This window comes from Giraffa tippelskirchi, chromosome 10 (assembly GCF_054371585.1).
Source record: "Giraffa tippelskirchi isolate mGirTip1 chromosome 10, T2T-mGirTip1v1.2.pri, whole genome shotgun sequence".
NCBI lineage: Eukaryota > Metazoa > Chordata > Mammalia > Artiodactyla > Giraffidae > Giraffa > Giraffa tippelskirchi.
Window position 1 is genome coordinate 111,277,886 of NC_137284.1, and position 22,857 is coordinate 111,300,742.

General features: G+C 37.6%; 1 protein-coding gene across 1 annotated transcript in view; it reads right to left on the reverse strand.

The window, feature by feature from the left end:
• ZNRF2 (zinc and ring finger 2) overlaps positions 1-22,857 on the reverse strand; it is a 90,214-nt gene that overhangs the window by 36,115 nt on the left and 31,242 nt on the right. The window lies entirely within an intron of this gene.

Sequence of the window (22,857 nt, forward strand, 5' to 3'; positions counted from 1 at the left end):
CCAACATCCCCAATCTGCGTAAGCAGTGAACTGACAGAGTCCATTTACAGTCTGGTGAGGAACAACTAACCAGAAATGGCACAAAAAGATGGCCTGAGCCAATTCGTTTTTCTTGAAAATATGACTAAGAAACAGCAAGAGGGTCATGGGTCAGCTGTAGACAGCTGAAGCAAAAAGGGCACATGAAGTTAAGAGACTGCGGTGGGGTATCTATTCTGGGTCATGTGTAGGCTGAACTTACAGGAGAAAAACTATCAGCAAGCACAGGAAAACAGCTCACAGGGAGATCTTAGAGCAGATGTGCACAGAGGAGCAAAGTGCTGAGAGAAACAACAAGTAAGGGTGGTGGGAAAGAAAAAAAAAAAAGTCCCTAAAAGTTGCCCCAGATTGTGGTAGCTTTCTACTTCCAGTATTTGTGTGCTCTTATAGACACTTTCCTCCTTTCGTCTTGACATGAAACCCACTGCAACTCAAGTCAGAGTACAGTCATAACCCATGCAGAGCTCTTTGAATAGGAAAGGGTTTTGGCATGCGTACTTAATCGATGTACTCAACTTCCTAAATGAAATATGTGTTTCTGAGCAGTTTTTCACATTGTATTAAATACATTTTAAAAGAAAGGAATAAAGGTATATTTAATTCCCACTTCTTAAAAACCACCAAAAAAGAAAAAGAGGATCAATCTAAAATTAAACTACAAAAAACAGCTACAACCCTCAAACAATTCTGACACAAATACTAGCTACTCCATCAATGTGGCAAAACATGCATCAAATGGGGAGAAGACAGAGACTCTCAAGCAGCATTCCTATTTCCAGGACTGTTAGCAATCTTTTTCTTAGATTTGCAAAAACATCCTTCCCTTGAAATTAAACAGGACATTTAAAAAAATTTGTTTTAACTACTTAATTTTCTAACTACTTATCAAAATCATATGCATACTGGCACATGAACTCTAAATTATCAAACAAAAGTGCACAACCATGAACCTCTGAGAGCCATCCAACTGCCCACAAAGTAGAGCCTAAGGAAAGAAACTCTAAGTACAAAGAACCACTGTATTTCTAGTTAAATACAATAAATTGATGTGTTTCTTTCTCTTTCACCTAAAACTCACTAAATTGAGAATAAATAACAAAATAAGGTAAGGAACTTGAAAGGAGACAGCAGTAGATGAACAGACAGGTGGAACTGACAGGATTGAGAAAACAGACATACTAAGTGTCTGCAGAAGTAAGCCAATTCTCACTACATAATTCTCAAAATACTCAAGAACTTATACCTCCAATAACTTTCCATGCCAGTGATGAGGTTAACCATGAGGTTAAAATACAGACTAATAAACAGAATAAAAGAAATTCCCGAGTCTCCAACCCATGACATGTAGCCAAGCAACTACAGCTTCGCAATGAGAGTAGAAGAATAAACGTTCACTACAGGAGAAAAAAAGACCAAAACAGATTGGCTTGAGGACCAGGTACAGCAAGGAGAAGGAAAGAAAACAAGGGAATGAATAAATAAATATCTATGTACAGAAAAGGGCCCTTCCTACCAATCTCCCTTTCTCTATCTCTACCAAAAAAATTGGTAGCTTCTTCTCTTAAATCAGAAATTCCACAGAATGAAACATCAATATTCTTGTCTGCTGATAAGGTCAAGTCTTACATATAAAGCTTCCAAACAGCTTTTCAGGTTTTCTTCTCATAAACATTATGCAATACAAAAAAAAAAAAAATTTCACAGTTAAAACACAGCAGAAACAATTTCAAAAGGCTAATGAAATATTTATAACCATTATCACAAAAGGACAATATCCTTAATATACAAAGAACTCTTTAAAAATGAGGAAAACCAAACACCTGTTAGAAGAATGGGCAAAGATTTTAAACAGACACCTCACCAAAAAGAAAGATAAGCAACCAACCCTTAAACAAATGAAAAACTGAACAGTGTCAGAAGGTAAGAAGCGCTTTCTTCTCCAGCAGTTCTGTTTATTTCTTTACTCTCATTTTAGTGGACTGAGGAGGGAAGAGAGAAATATGTGTTTAATTCACTATTTTCTAATTAAAAATCCAGGTGGTTCTTTGTACATACTGTTTTCTCTCCTTGGGCTTCGTATCTCTACACTGAGATACCATAACTCACCCCAGACAGGCAAGAACACAAAAGACTGACACGCATTCTTGGAGAGGCTGTGCAGAAACAGGTACCTTCACACATTGCTAGTAGGAGTACTAAACTGTACAACCTCTACAGAGGGTAATTTCAGAATATCTAACTAGATTACATGTGCAATCTACTAATCCTGCCATCCCATTTCTAGGATCGCTCCCTGAGGGTATACCAGCCAAAATACCAAAAACACACGCAGGGACAAAAGACCATGGGAAGATGGCAAAGGAGAATGCACTCAGGGAATCTACCTCCCCACCTAGACAAAAAACTGGATGGGTGGAATTTGTTTGAAGAACTATTTTGGAAGTCTGCAGTCTACTGAAGGCTTGCAACTTCCAGGGGAAGGAAGGCTTGGACAATACACTGTGGTTAATTTCAGCTCTTAGCACAGAGGCAGTTACCCTTCCCCCCAATGCCCAGCCACATGGCATGCAGTGGTGCACTTGTTCCTGGCAAAATCTGATTTCCAGAGTTACCACATTAGATTTAAATGTTCAGTTTTCAGGAAGAAAAAGAAAAAAAAAAGTTATACAAATGAACAGGAAACGTATGGCCAATTCAGAGGAAAAAAAAAAAAAAACCAGCAGAAACTGTCACTGAAAAAGACCTGATGGCAGATATACTAGGAAAAAAACCTTTAAAATGCCTGTCTTAGAGATGCTCAATAAAGAAAGGTGTGCAGAAAGTTAACAAAATGACAAATGAGCAAAATATCAACAGAGAACAAATAAAAACCAACAAAAAATTCTGGAGCTGAAAAGTATAATGTCTGTGTTAGTAGCTCAGTCATGTCCTACTCTTTGAGATCCCACAGACTGTATATAGCCCACTAGGCTCCTCTGTCCATAGGATTCTCCAGGCAAGAATACTGGAGTGAGTTGCCATTTCCTTCTCCAGGGGACGTTCCCGACTCAGGTCTTCCACATTGCAGGCAGATTCTTTACCATCTAAGCCAGCAGGAGTGAAAAGTATAATAACTGAAATGAAAAACTCGCTAGAGGGATTCAAAGGCAGATTTGAACAAGAAGATGAAAGAAAACAGTGAGTGTGAGGATAAGACAATGAAGTTATCATGTCTTAGGAGCAGAAAGTAAACAAGACTGAAAAAAGTGAACAGGGTATGAGACCTGTGAGACACCAACAAGCAGACCAAAATATACATCTGGGCGTCCCAGAAGATGAAGAGAGAAGGGAGTAGAGAAAATATTTGAACAATGGCTGAAATCTTCCCAAATTTGATGAAAGACACAAACATAAACATGTGAGACATTCAACAGCCTCCATATAAGATGAGGCCACACTAGGTTATATTATAAACAAATTTTCAAAAGACAAAGAAAAACTATTGAAAACAGGGATCCTCAATATGATTATAAGCAGATTACTCATGATAAACCTGGATTCCAGAAAGCAGCTGGTGGGTGGAGAAAGGAAAAAACCATTAACTAAGAATCTTACATTCAGGGACTTCTCAGGTGGTCCAGTGGCTAAGACTCCACACTCTCCATGAGTGTTCGATCCGTGGTTAGCAAACTGGATCCCACACGCTGCAACTAAGACCCACCTCAGCCAAAAAAACAAAAAAATCTTATAACCAGCAAAACTTCTTCAAAAGTGAGGGAGAAATGAAATTCCCAAATAAACAAAAGCTGAATGAGTTTGTTATCACTGACATGCCCTACCAGTTATGCTCAATGGAGACCTACAAGCGGAAATGAAAGGATACTGGACAGTAACTCAAAGCCATATGGAGAAATAAAGATCTCTGTAAAGGTCTTTAGGTCAAGGGAAACTGTTAACAAGGTGCTATACTGGAGGAACTGCACCTGAAAAGCTTCAACTATAACTGGACCTGACTTAGATAACAAGACTGTTGTTCAGTTGCTCAGTCATGTCCAACTCTTTGGAACCCCATGGATTGCAGCACACCAGGCTTCCCTGTCCATCACCAACTCTAGGAGCTTGCTCAAACTCATGTCCACTGAGTCGATGATGCCATCCAACCATCTCATCCTCTGTTGTCCCCTTCTCCTGCCTTCAACCTTTCCCAACATCAGGGTCTTTTCTAATGAACTGGCTCTTCACATCAGGTAACCAAAGTATTGGAGCTTCAGCTTCAACATCAGTCCTTCCAATGAATATTCAGGACTGATTTCCTTTAGGATTGATTGGCTACATCTCCTTGCAGTCCAAGGGACTCTCAAGAGTCTTCTCCAACACCACAGTTCAAAAGCATCAATTCTTCAGTGCTCAGCTTTCTTTATAGTCCAACTCTCACATCCGTACATGACTACTGGAAAAATCATAGCTTTGACTAGATGGACCTTTGTCAGCAAAGTAATGTCTCTGCTTTTTAATATGCTGTCTAGGTTTGTCATAGCTTTTCTTCTAAGGAGCAAGTGTCTTTTAATTTCATGGCTGCAGTCACCATCTGCAGTGATTTTGGAGCCCAAGAAAACAAAGTCTGTCACTGTTTCCACTGTTTCCCCATCTATCTGCTATGAAGTGATGGGACTGGGGCCATGATTTTAGTTTTCTGAATGCTGAGTTTTAAGTGGACTATGGTATATAGTCTCCAAGAGTAGTTGCTATCAATTTCATGCATCCTGTTCCTCACATTAAGGAGTCCAATTCTCCTCCCCAGGAGTATGAATCAGCCTTAATAATATGATCAATGGAATACATAACTGATGCTCTGGGATTTCTGAGATAAACCTTAAGAAGTCTAGGTGATTCCATTTGAGTCTTTTAGGATGTTGACTTTGGGGACATTTCTTTTCAGAACCCAGCTGACATGCTCTGGAAGTTCTAGGCACACAGAGGGGTCATGGTAGATACTCCAGCTGACAGCCCAAGCTGAGCTCAGAGTTAATAACCAGTATCAATTGCCAGGCATACTGAGCGAGTTTCCTAAGATGTTGTTACTTGGACTTTCAGATGACTCCAATCTCAATTTCCAACAGCAACCACTTGACAGACTCCAAATGGGAAGCTCATCTACTGATCCCAGCTTACTCATCCTAGAACCTAAAGAGATAATACATTTATCTTTTAATTAAAACACACACAGTAATTTCTGTGACACTCTTTGAAATAGCCTAATATTGGAAACACATAAAAGATTTGGTAAATAAACAATTATGCATTTACGCATATATGCAATGGAACTGCTATGCACATATTATTAAAAAATGAGAACAGCCTCTATAAACCGATACGAAGAGATGCCCAAGCTAAATTAAATGGAAAAAACAATGTGGAAAAGTAGGCATATGTTACACTCATTACTGTGTAAGAAAGACGAGTGAATAAGAATACACATGTATGTGTATATCTGCAAAAAGAAAAACAAGGAAGGATAAATTCCAAATTAAAGTTTACACATGTTACCTACAAGTCGTAAATGAGAATGTAGTGAAAAAACTCAAAGAAGAAGGTACTCCTGGGTCCATCTTTTAATAAAGTTTTAGACTTTTGAACAATGTTAATAATAAGTATTTAAAGATTAAAAACAAGGATTAGAGAAAAGTCTCTAGTAAAAGTAAATGTGTGTATGCCTGTGTGTTAGTCACTCAGCTGCTTCCGACTCTTCGTGATCCCATGGGCTGTAGCCCACCAGGTTCCTCTGTCCATGGGATTTCCCAAGCAAGAATACTTAAGTGGTAGCCATTTCCTTCTCTAGGGGATCTTCCCAACCCAGGGATTGAAGGTGTGTCTCCTGCATTGCAGGCAGATTCTTTACCTTCTGAGCCATCAGGGAAGCTCAAAAGCAAATATAAATGGAAACAAATGAACTCAACTGTATATAAATAGATACAAAGAAAAATACACACACAAACTTATTTAGCTCAGTTCTCTAAAAGAGCCTAGAAGCAATGCTGCTGCTGCTGCTGCTGCTGCTAAGTCGCTTCAGTCGTGTCCGACTCTGTGCGATCCCATAGACAGCAGCCCACCAGGCTCCGCCGTCCCTAGGATTCTCCAGGCAAGAATACTGGAGTGGGTTGCCATTTCCTTCTCCAGTACATGAAAGGGAAAAGTGAAAGTGAAGTCGCTCAGTCATGTCCGACTCTTAGCGACCCCACGGACTGTAGCCTACCAGGCTCCTCCGTCCACAGGATTTTCCAGGCAAGAGTACTGGAGTGGGGTGCCATTGCCTTCTCCGAGAAGCAATGATACTTGGTAGCAAAAAGGACCTACTCCCAGATCTTGGATTTTTAAATATCTTCCCCCCTCGCCCCCCAAAAAAAGGAACCAGGGATCCTTGAAGAAATGGCTGGTTTTAAGTCTGGGGCAGTGAGAAATAGTGAAACTCGAATATCTTGTTCCAGATTAAGGAAGAGTTCAAAACCTGATATACAGACACAAAAAGGTACAGAAGCCACTTTGAAAGGCTTCTCCTGGTCAAATTCGGACAATCTAAACATCAAAATGGATGACATAATAAATTATAATATTTTAAATTTGAAAAAATGCAAAAGTACAGATGGATAATTACATATTCTGAAATATCAACTGAAATCACTTAATTAACAAAGATTAAAAGGTATTTTTTAAATGGAGAAACTGGCTCACAGTAGCTTAAAAGTCCAAACTTAGTATCACCAACACAAGGGCAAGCTGACATCTGTGCTCCCTGATATGACATACTGTGGGTGTCAAGAGAGTTGGATACGATTTGGCGGCTGAACAACAACAAGGAAATTTAGAAAAAACCTCTAACAAGATGTACACCAAAACTAATACAAAAGGGAACTCTAATAATGCAATCAATGTACAAAACAAACTTCAGCATTGCTGATACCCCAAAACCTTAAAATTAAAAGATTTCTATTTTTGCTTTATCTATTTAATTTTGTTTCTACAAACTGTTTTGGTGTCCATCTTACATACTGGAGGTTTTTTCCAAATTTCCTCAATTGTCCCAGTAATTCAAGATGATACTGCATCCATGAAACAAGAACAGGAGGCTATAAACTAGGAACGGAGAAGCAAACAAAAGCTCTGGAAAATTAAAACTTTTGGTAGAAACTAAGAATTCAAAGAGATGGTTAAAGTATTAAATTAACTTCGAGGTAATAATGATGCCAAATGTTAATAACAATAACATTTACTATATAACAAGAAATTATCTAAGCAATTCAGATGAATTAACTTATTTATCCTTACATCCTTGAGTTAGGCACTACTATTAATCCTATTTTACAAATAAAAAAGAGAAAAGGTAATTAACTTACATAAGATCAGTTAGAAATTGGCAATGAAGAATTCAAACAGGCTTTCTGGATCCAAAGCCTAATTCTTAACCATTACTCTACACATATTTTTTAATCTCCCAGGAAGTAAAACCAAAAGTCAAACAGGAGAGTAAATAAAATCAAAAGATTGATCCAGGTGGTCTAATATCTAATCAGCTAGAAACACAATTGAGAAAAGAGAAAGAAACTGTCAAAGACATAATTTCCCAAACTGAAGTTTATGAGTATACAGACTGAAAGAACATATCCATACAACAAATGAAAATAAAGAGCCATACCAAAGTATATCACCACAAAATAACAGAGCACTAGGGAAAGAGAACAAAATCCAAGTTTTGAAAATGAAAAAAGATCAATATAAAATATCTGAAACAGTTTCCCAGACTTCTATACTCTGTTTTCATGAAACTAATATTTTTGGAGAGTCTAGTCCACTTTTCAGAATCAGAATGGCGTTAATGTTCTCAACAGCAACACTTGAAAAAAGACATGTGAAGCAATAACTTCAAAATTCTAGAAGAAAATTATTTCACTTAGACTGTATACAAAAACTATTACATACTCATACTTGATTGACAAAAACATATTTCCCTGATTAAAAACACACCATCAAAACCTTTCCTTCGTTGTGCCTTCTTGAGAAACTTCTAGCACATATGCTCCACTAAAATAAGGGAGTAAACAGAAGAGGAAAATGAGAAAGACAACACGATCAAGGCAACAAGATCTCTCATACTAGGAAGGTGAAGGGAACTCCTTGCATAGTTCCGTAGCTGGTTAAGAAGGGGGAGAAAGGGGGAAAAAGGCAGAGGACAGACCGGGGAAGGAGTGGAGGGACGGGAGCAGAGCAGAGGGGGATGTAGGGGAGGGGGGAGGGGGAGGGCGCGGACTGATGAGGCTTCTTGATGTGTCTAATCATGTGGAAAACAGTATTGTACTAAGACAGTTTTAGAATTCTTTGGGCAAGTTTGGGAAAAGCTGATAGGACCTTAAAAAATGAAGTAAGCAAATAGATAAGGCAATTATTCATCATGACACAAATACATAAAAGGAAATGCAATCCACAGTCAGAAACAATGAGTATCAATTCAAGCAAACTGTCACTTAAAAAGACATTCAACAGGTGGAAGGATAAAAATAAAGACAGGTGATGTGAAAATCCTCACCTTCCATAACAAGTGGTTAATAGCTAGCATTTAAAATAAGTTAAAAACAGGAATACAGGTACATTTCTTACAAATAGTAATATTTACTACTTAGTAATATGTAGTAATAAAAATAGTAGTATTTATAACCAACCAAAGTAAATTTTACAAGCAACACCTACAGGTGTTGAAAACAGCCATCCTCAAAAAAATAAAAACTGGGAGTTGGGGGAGGCTGAGGCAAGAAAATGATTATTTTTATTGTAAGACTATATTTATTCTGTATTTTCAAAATATACATATATCTTACATTAGTTTAATTTTTAAAACTATTTTAAAGGAAGAAGAGCATAGAACATATAAGCCAAGTGAAAAGGTTTCCACAGGAACTTAATTGAAGCTGTAGGCTGCCTCAGATCTCTTCCTCTGCCATCCCCCACTCTACCCTACCCCCACCCCCATACCGTCTTCACTTACAACAGGGCCAACTAGGACTGGCTCCATTCTTTGATGAATAATAAGAAAGAATTCATTACATGACCTAACCACTGAAATCTACTATTTAAGGAAAACAAAAACATTAAAAAGGCCTATGAATTAGACAACTTAGAAAATTAACTCAAAAAACAGCTGTCATAGTTCATGAACTCAATAATAAACCTGTAACGATAAACACTATCAGAAGAATCAGAACGAGACAGAAACAGCTAGCAGTAACATCACTGACATGGAAAGCAGACTTATGAAAAAACAAAACAGATGACAGTGATTTAAAAAAAAAGATGAAACATATGGAAAACAAAAGGCTAACTGGTTCTCTCAAAGAGACTTGCATCAAAAGAACAGAACAAAATTACCAAGTATCCTAGTGAATATCTAGACAGAAAACATAAGATGTCTACAATTAAGGGGGAGGATGGCAGAAATGACACTGGTCTCAGAATTATCAATACACACATTTTACTTGGGACACATTTTATGTGTAGGGAAGGATGGGAAGGATGTCTTCAGAACTCTTAAAAGGAGTGGGAGGAAGTAGGACTCAAGTAATTCATATCCTCAAAAGTTCAAAGACTCAAGACTCAACCAAGAGATTAACCAAAAAAAGCTGTGGTGTTTTACACACACACACACACACACACAAGGTAGTACACTACATATTATCATTTAATTGAATAGGTGTAAAACAATCATAGAAATTATTGCTACACTATTAGAAATGTCAACGCAAAAACAACACAACTAGCAAAAACTGAGATGAGAATGACATGATCCTGCCGTGTATAAAAGGGACAAAAAAGACTGGTATGCAAGAAGAAAATGAACAGCAGAAATGATCTATATCACCCTGTTCCTTTAAAACTAAGCATAGAGGTACTGGGGCTTCCATGGTGACTCAGACAGTAAAGAATCTGCCTGCAATGCCAAAAACCCAGTTAGATTCCTGGATAGGGAAAGATCCCCTGGAGGAGGAAATGGCAACCTATTCCAGTATTCTTGCCTGGAGAATTCCATGGACAAGCTACAGTCCAAAGGGTTGCAAAGAGTTGGACACGACTGAGCAACTAACACTAACTACACAGGTACTGACTGAAACATTAATGTTATTCTCTCTCTTCTACCCTAAAGAACTTTGAGGCTGTCATCAAAACCACACTCAGGGATCACCCTTCTCCCGAGAGTCTTGCTCTAAAGGCTACAGAATGCTCCACCTCAGAGCTGATTTAATCATCCTCTCCCTTTGTGTTTCTTCTATACTTTGATGACGCTTCCAATACTGCAATATAGCACATGGCACTCTAGTTCCTTACTCGTGTGTCTATCCTCCTTACTAGCTTTAATGGTCCAGTGAAAACAGTCTCTGGAGCCCAAAGACATGGGTACAAACCTGGTTATGTACTTTCTACTACAAACTATGTGTCCCAAGGGAAGGCATATAATACTTAAGTTCTCCAGGTCTGATTTTTTCCCTATAAAATGTTAATATCACTTACATGTTGGCAATCTGATTAAGGATTAAAGATTACAAAAATGTACGTAAAGTGCCAAAAAACATAGTAGCCATTCAATAAACAGTGGTTATTACTTACTGAAATTGTCTCTTTTTCAACTTCAAGACAATTCACTTATTTTTCGTGAAGTTCTTAAAATAGTACAGTTCTAAACTGACATTCTTTAATGGTAAAATTCAGATCCTTCAGACTAAAGGAAAATGTCCTGTAACAGTTCAATGAGATGAACCTACGACATCAAAGTTACTTTATATAGTAAACGTGAACAGCACCAGTAAACTGTGAATACCTGTCCTTTTCCACTTTGATGACTAAGGCAAAAAGGTTCTTCTTTATACTCTTCAGTATCCCCTCTGGCCCATTTACTTAGCATTTGTACACTGTTTCCTTCTATCAGCAAAAAGGATTGCTCCTACACCCAAGTCTGCTAAACATAGTAGGCCCTCTGTATAAGCAAGCTCCACAGCCACAGATCCAACCATTGGGATCAAAATACTGAGGAGGAAAAAATATTCCAGAAAATAAAACTTGAATTTGCCATACCCTGGTAACTATTTACACAGCATTTATATTGTATTAGGTATTACAGGTAATCTAGAGATGATTTAAAGTGTGCATAGGTTATATACAAATATACATACGCCAATTTTTATAGAAAAGACTTGAGCATAGGTGGATTTTGGTGCCCTTGGGAGTCCTAGAACCAATTTCCTTCAGACATGAGGAGACACTGTACAGCAATCAGCAGGAAAAATCTGTTTCCACAATCAGAATTTGCTAGGCAAAATAGAAGATTATAAGTATCAGGTCCTATTATGAGATTTACATATCAAATTGTCAACTCTACAACAAACAAGTCATCTAAATGCACTTGCTTATTAGTTGAGTCATAAACAAAATAAAGACATCAGAGAGGGTCACAGTGGAAAAGTTATCCTCTCAGCCACTACCAGAATTCAGGGGAAAGAACAGGAAGACAAACTGTGCTGACTGCTGTGAAGACATAACAGATGCCTGACTTTAGGACTCTTCTACTCCAGCCTTTACAAAAATCCAACTATTCTGCCCCTCCCAAGGTGTGCTCACAGTCTATAATCCCCCATGGGGATGGATTTCCTACCCAAAGATGGCACTCCCAAGTTACCCAAAGTCAAAACTATTTATCTACACACTGTCTTAAACAAAGCTCTATTCCTCCTAATCTCCATTAGGTAATTTAACTAATATAAACTTCCAGAAGGACATGATCAATAGGTTTAAAACTCTCTTAGGTATACGTGCACTGAATGTGACAAACAATGAAATGAATCAATGACTGAGGAACATATTTAAGAGATTTCTACAGCAGGTGACCTCAATTTGCCACACCAATCTCTTCAAGTACAATAACACAAAACAGTAGTTGCCATCTCCTATCTTCAATAACAGAAATGAAGAACATTAAGCTAAAGGAGTCTACAGACTGTCTTGGTTTAAACTGCTCATTTGAAGAGACTAGCCTAAGTGCAAAGAAATCAAGTAACAGAGTTTAACTCTTCTGATGCCTGAGCTATCAAGCCTTCTACCACAGCACCCTGACTTGTGATCATCTTTTACATTACTGCACTAATGTACATTTTCCCCTACACCAGATGTTTTGCATAACCACTATTAACCTAATACTAACTTAGTGAAGGCAATTTAATCCTTTCTTCCAATAGAATACACCCATTCATACCTCTATGCCTTTGCTCTTAAATCCAAATGCCTTTTCTCTTATTAAAAATCTACTCCCATCCCTTCAAGCCTAGATTTGTTAGGTCTAGATTAAGTCTTGCTATTTCAATAAGACCTTGTAAAAGAATCTGAAACCATGTCCTTCTCTGTCCTACTATATTCCACTTTCAACACTCATTTGAGATATATATATATACACACACACAAATCAGCAGCTACTACATTTCTTCTATGTAGACTTAATCTCCCAAATTTGATAATACCTGTAGCGCAGAAGTTGTATATTCTTCTAAATATTCTATTCAATCACCCTGTCCCAACATCTAGATAGATCTATAGTCAAGACTCAGTAAATACCTAAATGCATGTGTGAATGAATTGTATAGGTGACCTGAGTTCTAAAAGGCAACAGTGGCACAATTAAAGGTAGACAAGGAAAATCTAATTCCTGGTAATTTTAACTGCAATTTAATAGAGTCCTAAGCATTGTTTGCAGGAATAAACTGCATTTTGTCTTCCTAGAAATTCAGTTTAAAAATAAAATTCTAAACACGCCAATAAAAAGAAAACATGCAATAAAAAGAAAGGTAAACAGAGGAACTTCCATAAGCAAGTGTCATAATATAGATGACATTCAGGAAAAGGTATGGAGTGTATAAAGCAAGATCTCATTTGCCAATAGGACTTGTTCAGAGCTTGGCAAATATAGGATTATCTGATTTGGAAAATTTCCTCAGAAAATGCAAGGCAATTCACCTTAAAAAAAACCAAAAAACAAAAAAACCCACAGACAAGATGAGCTGTAGACTGTCTTCTAACCATCATGGGTTTCTAATTGGCAAAACTTCTACTACAAGAGAAAAGACGCTCAAAAAGCCAAAGGGAAACATTTAGGTAAAACCTGTGTTGTTTAAAAATGATAGCTACTTATAAGACAAAAATATCTCTAACAAAATTTAAATGACAGGAAAGCAAATGTTTCCACAACACAAGATAGTAGAATACATTTTTCACTCTACTTGACAAGCATATTTACCAGAGTAAATGTCTAAATCTCGAATCCTAAAGATCATCAAAAACAATTCTTGAGAACCTACAAAATAATGTCAGTGTGTATCAATTTGCATAATGAACATTACTGAAGAGCTTGGTTTATGTTAGGATTATATTTTAAGTCCATTAGGAAAACTCATTATTTTCTACCACATATCCACTTGTGACAATTCTATTATTCTTTTTTCATATATGATCTTTTTAAAAAGAATGATTTCCAACAAGAATGGAAAAAGGAAATGAATGAAACAATTTTAAGTGAAAATTATCTTTTTTTTGTTGTCCCAAAGCCATTAGTATGCCTATTATGACACAAGGTAGACATTCAAATAATGGAATAAACGAAAGACTATCCAAAGAAGTTTTATTTTTTCAAGTTACATATGAGCACACTGAAATGATTCATAAAATGTTCTACAAGCACTTTAAATATGTCCTGAAAGTTTCTTTGTAGTTTAAAAAGTGGGGGAAGAGTATAATTTATTTTCTCTTCTGCTTCCTGGTTTTAGAAAAAACAAAAATACTTATAGTTTGGATATTTTTATATGCTTTATGCTAGGTTTTCATGTCACATGCCAGCAAGATAATGCTCAAAATCCTTCAAGCTAGGCTTCAACAGTACATGAACCAAGAAATTCTAGATGTACAAGCTGGATCTAGAAAAGGCAGAGGAACCAGAGATAAAATTGCCAACATCTGCTGGATCACAGAAAAAGCAAGAGAATTACAGAAAAACATCTATTTCTGCTTCGCTGACACTACCCTAGTGACAGAAAGAGAAAGGGAACTAAAGAGTTTCTTGATGAAGGTGAAAGAGTGAAAAAGCTGACTTAAAACTCAACATTAAAAAAACTTAAGATTATGGCATCCAGTCCCATCACTTCATGGCAAAGAGATGGGGGGAAAAAATGGAAACCGCCATAGATTTTATATTCCTGGGCTCCAAAATCACTGCAGATGGTGACGGTAGCCATGATACTAAAATATGCTTGCTCTTTGGAAGAAAGCTATGACAAACCTAGACAGTGTATTAAAAAGCAGAGTCATCACTTTGTCAACAAAGGGCCATATATAGTCAAAGCTGTGGTTTTTCCAGTAGTCACGTACGGATGTGAGAGTTGGACCATAAAGAAGGCTATGTATGTGCTAAGTCACTACAGTTGTGTCTAACTCTTTGCAACCCTACGGACTATAGCCCACCAGGCTCCTCTGTCCATGGGACTTTCTAGGCAACAATACAGGAGTCGGTTGCCATTTCCTTCTCCAGGGGATCTTCCTGACCCAGGGATCAAAGCCAGCTCTCTTATGTTTCCTGCATTGGCAGTCAGGTCCTTTACCACTAGTGCCACCTGGGAAGCCCTAAGCTTTCAAACTGTGGTGCTGCAGAAGTCTCTTGAGAGTCCCTTGGACAGCAACGATACCAAACCAGTCAATCCTAAAGGAAATCAGTCCTGAATATACATTGCAAGGACCAAAGTTGAAGCTCCAATACTTTGGCCACCTGATGCGAAGAGCTGACTCACTGGAAAAGACCCTGATGCTGGTAAAGATTGAGGGCAGGAGGAGAAGGGGGTGACAGAGGATGAGATAGTTGAATGGCATCACCAACTCAATGGATTTAGGTGAAGTCTGAGCAAACTCTGGGAGATAGTGAAGGACAGGTAAGTTCATGGGGTCTCAAAAGAGTCAGACATGACTGAGTGACTGAATAACAATAAGGTTCAAACAATGCCCTCCAGTATTCTTTTAAAAAAGCCACTTTTCCATGTTCACTATAATTATTCCCATGCCATTTAGAAACAATTTTATAAGAATGTGAATGGGTCTGAAGAGAGCATCTATTCTAATCTACTTCAACAGATAAGAAAATCCAGAGAAGTAAAAAAATTTGCCAGAAGTTATAAAACAAATCAGCAGTAGGGCCAGAACTATGGTTCTTCTCACTACATTCCCCAATTCATTCATCTACCATGAGATCTCTCTCATAAGCATTTGTAACTAATTAAACTAATAATTTATAATACAATATACATAAAAATGCTAGTAGGTTGGTGCAAAAGTAAATGCGGTTTTGCATTATTGAACTTTGCCATTTAATATTGGAATACATTCTTAAATGTGGTTATGTTATACATCATTTTAATAAGCATTTCTTGCTTTATGTTTTTTGCTAAATGAATTATTACTTGCTATGTATTTTGTATGTATTTGAGACTAGGGAAATGATGTTAGACAAAAAGCAAACTCAAGTGATTTTCTTATTCAAGTTGCAACTGGGTCATAAAGCAGAAGAGACAACTTGCAATATCAACAATGCATTTGGCCCAGGAACTACTAATGAACATATAGTGCAGTGATGGTTCAAGACCTTGAAGATGAGGAGTGCAGTGGCCGGCCATCAGAACTTGTCAACGACCAACTGAGAGGATAACCGAAGCCCATCCTCTTACAATTTCATAAGAAGTTGCCCAAGAGCTCAACGCCGACCATCCTACAGTCGTCTGGCATTTGAAGCAAACTGAAAAGGGGAAAAAGCTCGAAAAGTGGGTGCCACATGAGCTGGTTGCAAATCAAAAAAAAAAAAATTGTTCTGAAGTCTCATCTCTTAAGTCTATGCAATAATGAACCATTTGGAACAATAATGAACCATTTCTTGAACAGATTGTGATGTGTGTTGAAAAGTGGATTTTATACGATGATTAGCTCAGTGGTTGGACCAAGAAGAAGGTCCAAAGCACTTCCCAAAGCCAAACTGGCACCAAAAAAAGGATCATGGTCACCGTTTGGTGGTTTGCTGTTGCTCTGATCCACTGCAGCTTTCTGAATCCCAGCAAAATCAGTACATCTGACAAGTATGCACAGCACATCGATGAGATGCTCTGAAAACTGCAACATCTGCAGCCAGAACTTGTCAAGAGGAAGAGCCCAGTTCTTCCCCACAACAACATCCGACCAGACATCACACAACCAATGCTTTAAAAGTTGAATGAAGTTCCGCCTATGAAGTTTCGCCTCATCCACCACATTCACCTGATCTCTCGCCAACCAACTACCACTTCTTCAAGCATCTCAACAACTTTTTGCAGAGAAAATGCTTCCACCACCAGCAGGAGGCAGAAAATGTTTTCCAAGAGTTTGCTGAATCCTGAAGCATAGATTCTTATGCTACAGGAATAAGCAAACTTCATTTCTCATTGGCAAAACTGTGTTGACTGTAATGGTTCCTATTTTGATTAATAAAGATGTGTTTGAGCCTAGTTATAATGATTTAAAATTCAGGGTCCGAAACCATAATTACTTTTGCACCAACCTAATGTAACAACCATACAACAATTATAGAAGATCTATTCTGACCTTGTTTGTTTTCAAGAAGAGGTGAGATTCCTTGTGTACAGTGGCAAACTTCTACAAAATGAATGGCCAGAATTAAGAACATACACCAGGAACCACAAGCAAATCAAAATCCATACTAGGACCCATTCCTGGACATCTTAACACATGTACTTCCCATACTTGGGAAACCGTTCAGAAACCCAGAAAGATTAAGTACTGGAGATTCAACAATTTTCCTTCACTGATTCAAAAAGCAACTGCAGTCATAAAATGCAAGAAAAACATGTAGAAATGTTTATGTCTTTGATATACTCACAATCTTAGAAAACAACACGGCAAAGATACCCATCTTTTTACTTTTGCTTCCTTTTATTATTCTTTTTATTGTCTTCTAGTTTATCAATCAACTCTAAGTCAACTTTTTTCTCTTTCCTCCACCCAACTCTCTTCAATATCCCATTAGCTTTATTTCTCATCCTACATTTTGGCTTCTTTATTGTCTCGACTATTTTAAATATTACAAATGTGATAAAGGAACAATCCTAACAGTGCGCCACAAGTGACAGAGAAGCCTTCTCTGCAATTTGTATGAGCCCTATATTATATAAGAAAGATAATTCTAACAAGGAAAATCACAGGTGCATTAAAAAATAAAGATCTTGGGGCTTTCCTGGTGGTTCAGTGATAAAGAATCTGCCTGCCAATGCAGAAAACATGGGTTCAATCCCTGAACCGCTAAGATCCCACATGCCATGTACCCCAACTATTGAGCCTGTGCTCTAGACCCGGGAGTCGCAACTACTCAAAGCCCCACACCCTAGAGCCCATGCTCTACAACGAAAAGCCACCACAATGAGAAGCCAACGCACTGTGACAAAGAGAAAGCCCTACTCGCTACAACTAGAGAAAGCCTGTGCACAGCAACAAAGACCCAGCACAGCCATAGCAACATGGATCTTTTCTCTGGAAAACAAATAAGATAAATCTTCCTTCTTAAACTTGTATGACTGAATTAAGAAATTAATCCATCTTACATAAGAAAGCCAAATAGAATATGATAGATTGCTCTTATTAAACGGTTGGAAAAGGGGAACAGAAGAACCAAACGGTATTCAGAATGCTACAAAAGTAAACCAACTACAGTAGTATGCAACAGATAAGCTCTCATGGAAAATTAAATTTCATATGGTAATATAAACAAGATGTCCTTAATTCATAATGAATAGTATGCCAATAATCGTATAAGAACCTAGGGATCAGTAGTTTAACAAGTACAAATGAGTCCTGTAAAATTCAATATACTGAACATCTTCTTTCATCGGTGAACCTCAAAATGGCCACATACCCGCACGGGGAGAGGAGGGCAGTGAGACAGGGCACTGAATGACCAAAACACAGACAAAGGCCAAAGGGAAGTAATGAGTTGTTATCCTTCACTGATGGAAACAAGTTCACTATTAGAATAGGAGGAGAATACCTCAGTGCCAAGGGTAAATCAGTCTCTGCATTTTGGGGACATGTTTAGTCCATTCAGGCTACTGTAACAAAATACCAGAGACAAGGTAGCTAATAACAGAAATTTTCTCTCTCTCGTAGTTCTGGAGGTCAGGGTGCCAGCATGGTCGCACATGGTCCTTCCTGGTTGCAGACTTCTCACTGTATCCTCACATAGTGGATGGGGCTAGGGAGCTCTCTGGAGCCTCTTTTACAAGGGCACTAATTTCTTCCATGAGGGCTCCACCCTCATGACCAAATCCCACCCCAAAGGCCCTATCTCCTAACACCATCATCACCTTGGCCATTAGGTTTTCAACATATTAATTTGGGGGCAGGGCACAAATATTCAAATCACAACAATATGCAAGGCATTTTTGAAATTGAACTTCAACAACAGTCACAGTTAATTCATTTTTATATATAGGACAGTAACCTCTGCTCTGGGATGTTCTCTCTGAGGGAGGAGGAGAGGCAGAGGATAGAGTAATGGCCTTTACTTTGGGAATTCACATACTAGATGGAGAAAAGTATCTTTGAGCCACAGTTTCTCATCCAAGACACACACAGTACAGCTATATAATAATGCCCACTAGCCTATGGGTTCATATGTAACATATAATAAGCTAAGTGTTAGTTCTGTCATGGCTCTAGATTAACAAAGAAATCAAATGAAGAGGAAAAATTTAAACGATAGACTTCAGAATTATTACAATGAACTCTAACCACCACAGTTAACTTTTCACACTTGTTGCCTTAAAGCAAAATACTATGAAAAACTTACCAACTAAAATTATCAATAAGCTCAATGTCCCAAAATATTTGTTTTTAAACAGCTGCTGCTGCTAAGTCGCTTCAGTCATGTCCAACTCTTAGCAACCCCATGGACTGTAGCCTACCAGGCTCCTCCATCCATGGGATTTTCCAGGCAAGAGTACTGGAGTGGGGTGCCACTGCCTCTCCGGTTTTTAAACAGACATGTTTTCAATTCCCTTGGAAGTGCAGAAATCATATGACCAAAGCTCTAGAAACAAAGTATCAACTTGGATATAGCCCACATGGCTTGTAATTGTTTATCACCTGTTTCATTTCAGGTTCTGTAAGACACATGTATTGTCCCTATCATACTTATATTTGCTGTCTTATTAGCTATTCCAAAAACAATTTGCTAAAGGTTCAATTCAATTTTACTAAAGCTCTTTAAGTCTTTTCAAAACATAAACAAGAACAAAATTACTACTAGTATAGTAACCAGACTCCATTAGACTTAAAATTTTTTCAGTAACTACAAGGCAGCTAATTATATTATAGTCTTAAAGTCAAATGTCTTTAGAACTTTCAAGTACAAATATAAAATATACAAAATATTCAGCTGAAATAAAAAAAGGAGTGATCTTAAAATATATCTTCTTTGTGTTTCATATCAGGATATCTACTTGCCAGCACACCAAGGCAAAGTAAAGCAGACATTCAAATATTTATTGAATGAATGAACAGTGTACTCCCTTTAATATATCCCTCCTTATGCCTAAATGTGATGAAGTATGGAGGTTTTTTTCTTTCTCCACAATTCTCTTCTCAGTGCTCAAGTTAACAATAGCAGCTCTGAAGGGCTAGCTAGATGACATTTTTAAAGCATGGCTCATTTATATTTCTCCTTCTCTCCCCTCCCCCCACCTCTGTCTGTCTGTCTCTAATACTACACACCATGGATGTTTTATCATGCTGTCAACTATCAGAATTAAACCTAAATTAAAGACCACAAAAAATGTGACACAATTTTCTAGAAAGTAGGAGAAGATGGAATGAACAATAGTTTACTGAATAACTATACAATAGTTATCCGGTGAACAATAGCTGGTGCCTGTCTGTTGTTGTTTCACATAAAAACACATTTAAATGGTTTAATGTTCCACTCAGCCACAGAAACATGAGGAGAAGCAGACAGAATGAGGTACCTATTCTTCTGAAAATCATAGTATAAATTCTCCGTCACTAACCATAAAAAGTATGTTTTTCAAAAAAGATCAGGGAATGATATGCACATTACATTCTTAGAGAACTTACTTTTCAATAAAATCCGAAAGTGAGAGAGTAGAGTGAAAAAGTTAGCTTAAAGCTCAACATTCAGAAAACTAAGATCATGGCATCTGGTCCCATCACTTCATGGCAAATAGATAGGGAAACAGTGGAAACACTGCCAGACTTGATTTTTCTGGGCTCCAAAATCACTGCAGATGGTGACTGCAGCCATGAAATTAAAAGACACTTACTCTTTGGAAGGAAAGTTATGACCAACCTAAGATAGCATATTAAAAATCAGAGACATTACTTTGCCAACAAAGGTCCGTCTAGTCAAGGCTACGGTTTTTCCAGTGGTCAGGTATGGATGTGAGAGTTGGACAGTGAAGAAAGCTGAGCGCCGCAGAATTGATGCTTTTGAACTGTGAACTGTGGTGTGTTGAAGACTCTTGAGAGTCCCTTGGACTGCAAGGAGATCCAACCAGTCCATCCTAAAGGACATCAGGCTTGGGTGTTCATTGGAAGGACTGATGTTGAAGCTGAAACTCCAATACTTTGGCCACCTGATGCGAAGAGGTGACTCATTTGAAAAGACCCTGATGCTGGGAAAGATTGAGGGCAGGAGGAGAAGGGGACAACAGAGGATGAGATGGTTGGATGGCATCACCGACTCAATGGACATGGGTTTGGGTGGACTCCGGGAGTTGGTGATGGACAGGGAGGCCTGGGGTGGGGTGGTTCATGGGGTCGCAAAGAGTCGGACACGACTGAGCGACTGAACTGACTGAAAAAGTTTAGTGTGCACTTTATCTCTAAGGGGGATAATCTTTTATCAATCATCCTGATTAACTAAATTTTAAAACCTTTAATGATTCCGTTCACTCTCACGGAATTAGAGACTTAAAGAAGCGAAAGAAGAAAAGTTAATATCCAACCAGGACGGCTGAAAGAGCAAGAGAAAGTACAAGTAGCTGCTGCAATGGCTAAAGCAGAGCTGTTAGAACATCGGTAAGAAAACAGGAAGACACAGCAAAGAATAAAAATATATCCTCTCTTCTATACTCATATTTCTCTTCTCACTGCACTCTATACTATACAAAATGAAAAAAGATTGTAACTGGAAATGCAAAAAAAAATACATTGAAAGAAAAAATACTAGGCCAAACATTATACACGGACAAAGTATACAAAATATTCACATTTATTAAGCTTCTAGAATTATATTTAAATTATATTTGTGCCATTCTAGTTATAGCTTACACTTGAATGAGTAAATTTACTTTTTCCATGTAGTACATTAACTTGAAATGTGAGGAGAGAAAAATAATTAAAACAAAAATTACAAGTTAAATAGAAGCCAGATACTTTAAAATCTTATTTTAAATATTTTGTTTTGTGTAAAAAAACAATATGGCTTTGATGTTTAGAGATTTATTATAGACAATAAATTAAATAATTCAATTCACCAGTGTGTGAAAATTTAACATGTCTATCACCAACACTAAATTCTTTACCAAATAACTGTTTTTAGATACATAATCAGGTGTAGAATATATCTAACAAAATTTGATAGGATTTTTAAAAATGCTCTTTTGGTAACTGGGGTTTTAAAATCTTATATGTTTGACTAAAAGTATTTTCAATTACTGTCAATGATCTTTTAAGTCCACCACAACAAAAAGTCAATTATGAAGGCTAAACATACATTAACAGTTTAGTACTGGGAATTCTCTGGTGGCCTACTGGTTAGGATTCCAGGCTTTCACTGCCATGGCTTTGAGTCAATCCCTGGTTAGGGAACTGTGAGATTCCACAAGCCACACACACGCAGAGACACACACACACAGAACAAATTAGGTAAAACTCTGCCCACTATATTTGTACTCAAATAATCTGACTCAATGTTGGCAGTATTTCCTAATACTATGTACACATAATTTAATTCTCATGATTTACCATACCAAATTTGACTTAGAATTAAAAGGCTGGTTCTATAAGAGTTTATATAAGTTTAGCAGAAGATGTGAAATCACTAGCATATGGTATTCCTAGTAGAGCTGCTAGACCTGGTTCCAAATCAGGAAAGGAGTACACCAAGGCTGTATATTGTCACCCTGCTTATTTAACTTCTATGCAGAGAACACCATGAGAAACACTGGGCTGGATGAAGCACAAGCTGGAATCAAGATTGCCAGGAGAAATATCAATAACCTCAGATATGCAGATGACACCACCCTCATGGCAGAAAGTGAAGAAGAACTAAACAGCCTCTTGATGAAAGTGAAAGAGGAGAGTGAAAAAGTTGGCTTAAAGCTCAACATTCAGAAAACTAAGATCATGGCATCTGGTCCCATCACTTCATGGCAAATAGATGGGGAAACAATAGAAACAGTGACAGACTTTATTTTGGGGGGCTCCAAAATCACTGCAGATGGTAACCGCAGCCATGAAATTAAAAGATGCTTCTTGGAGGAAAAGTTATGACCAATGTAGACAGCTTATTAAAAAGCAGAGACATTACTTTGTCAACAAAGGTCCATCTAGTCAAAGCTATGGTTTTTCCAGTAGTCATGTATGGATGTGAGAGTTGGGCTATAAAGAAAGCTGAGTGCCAAAGAATTGATGCTTGTGAACTGTGGTATTGGAGAAGAC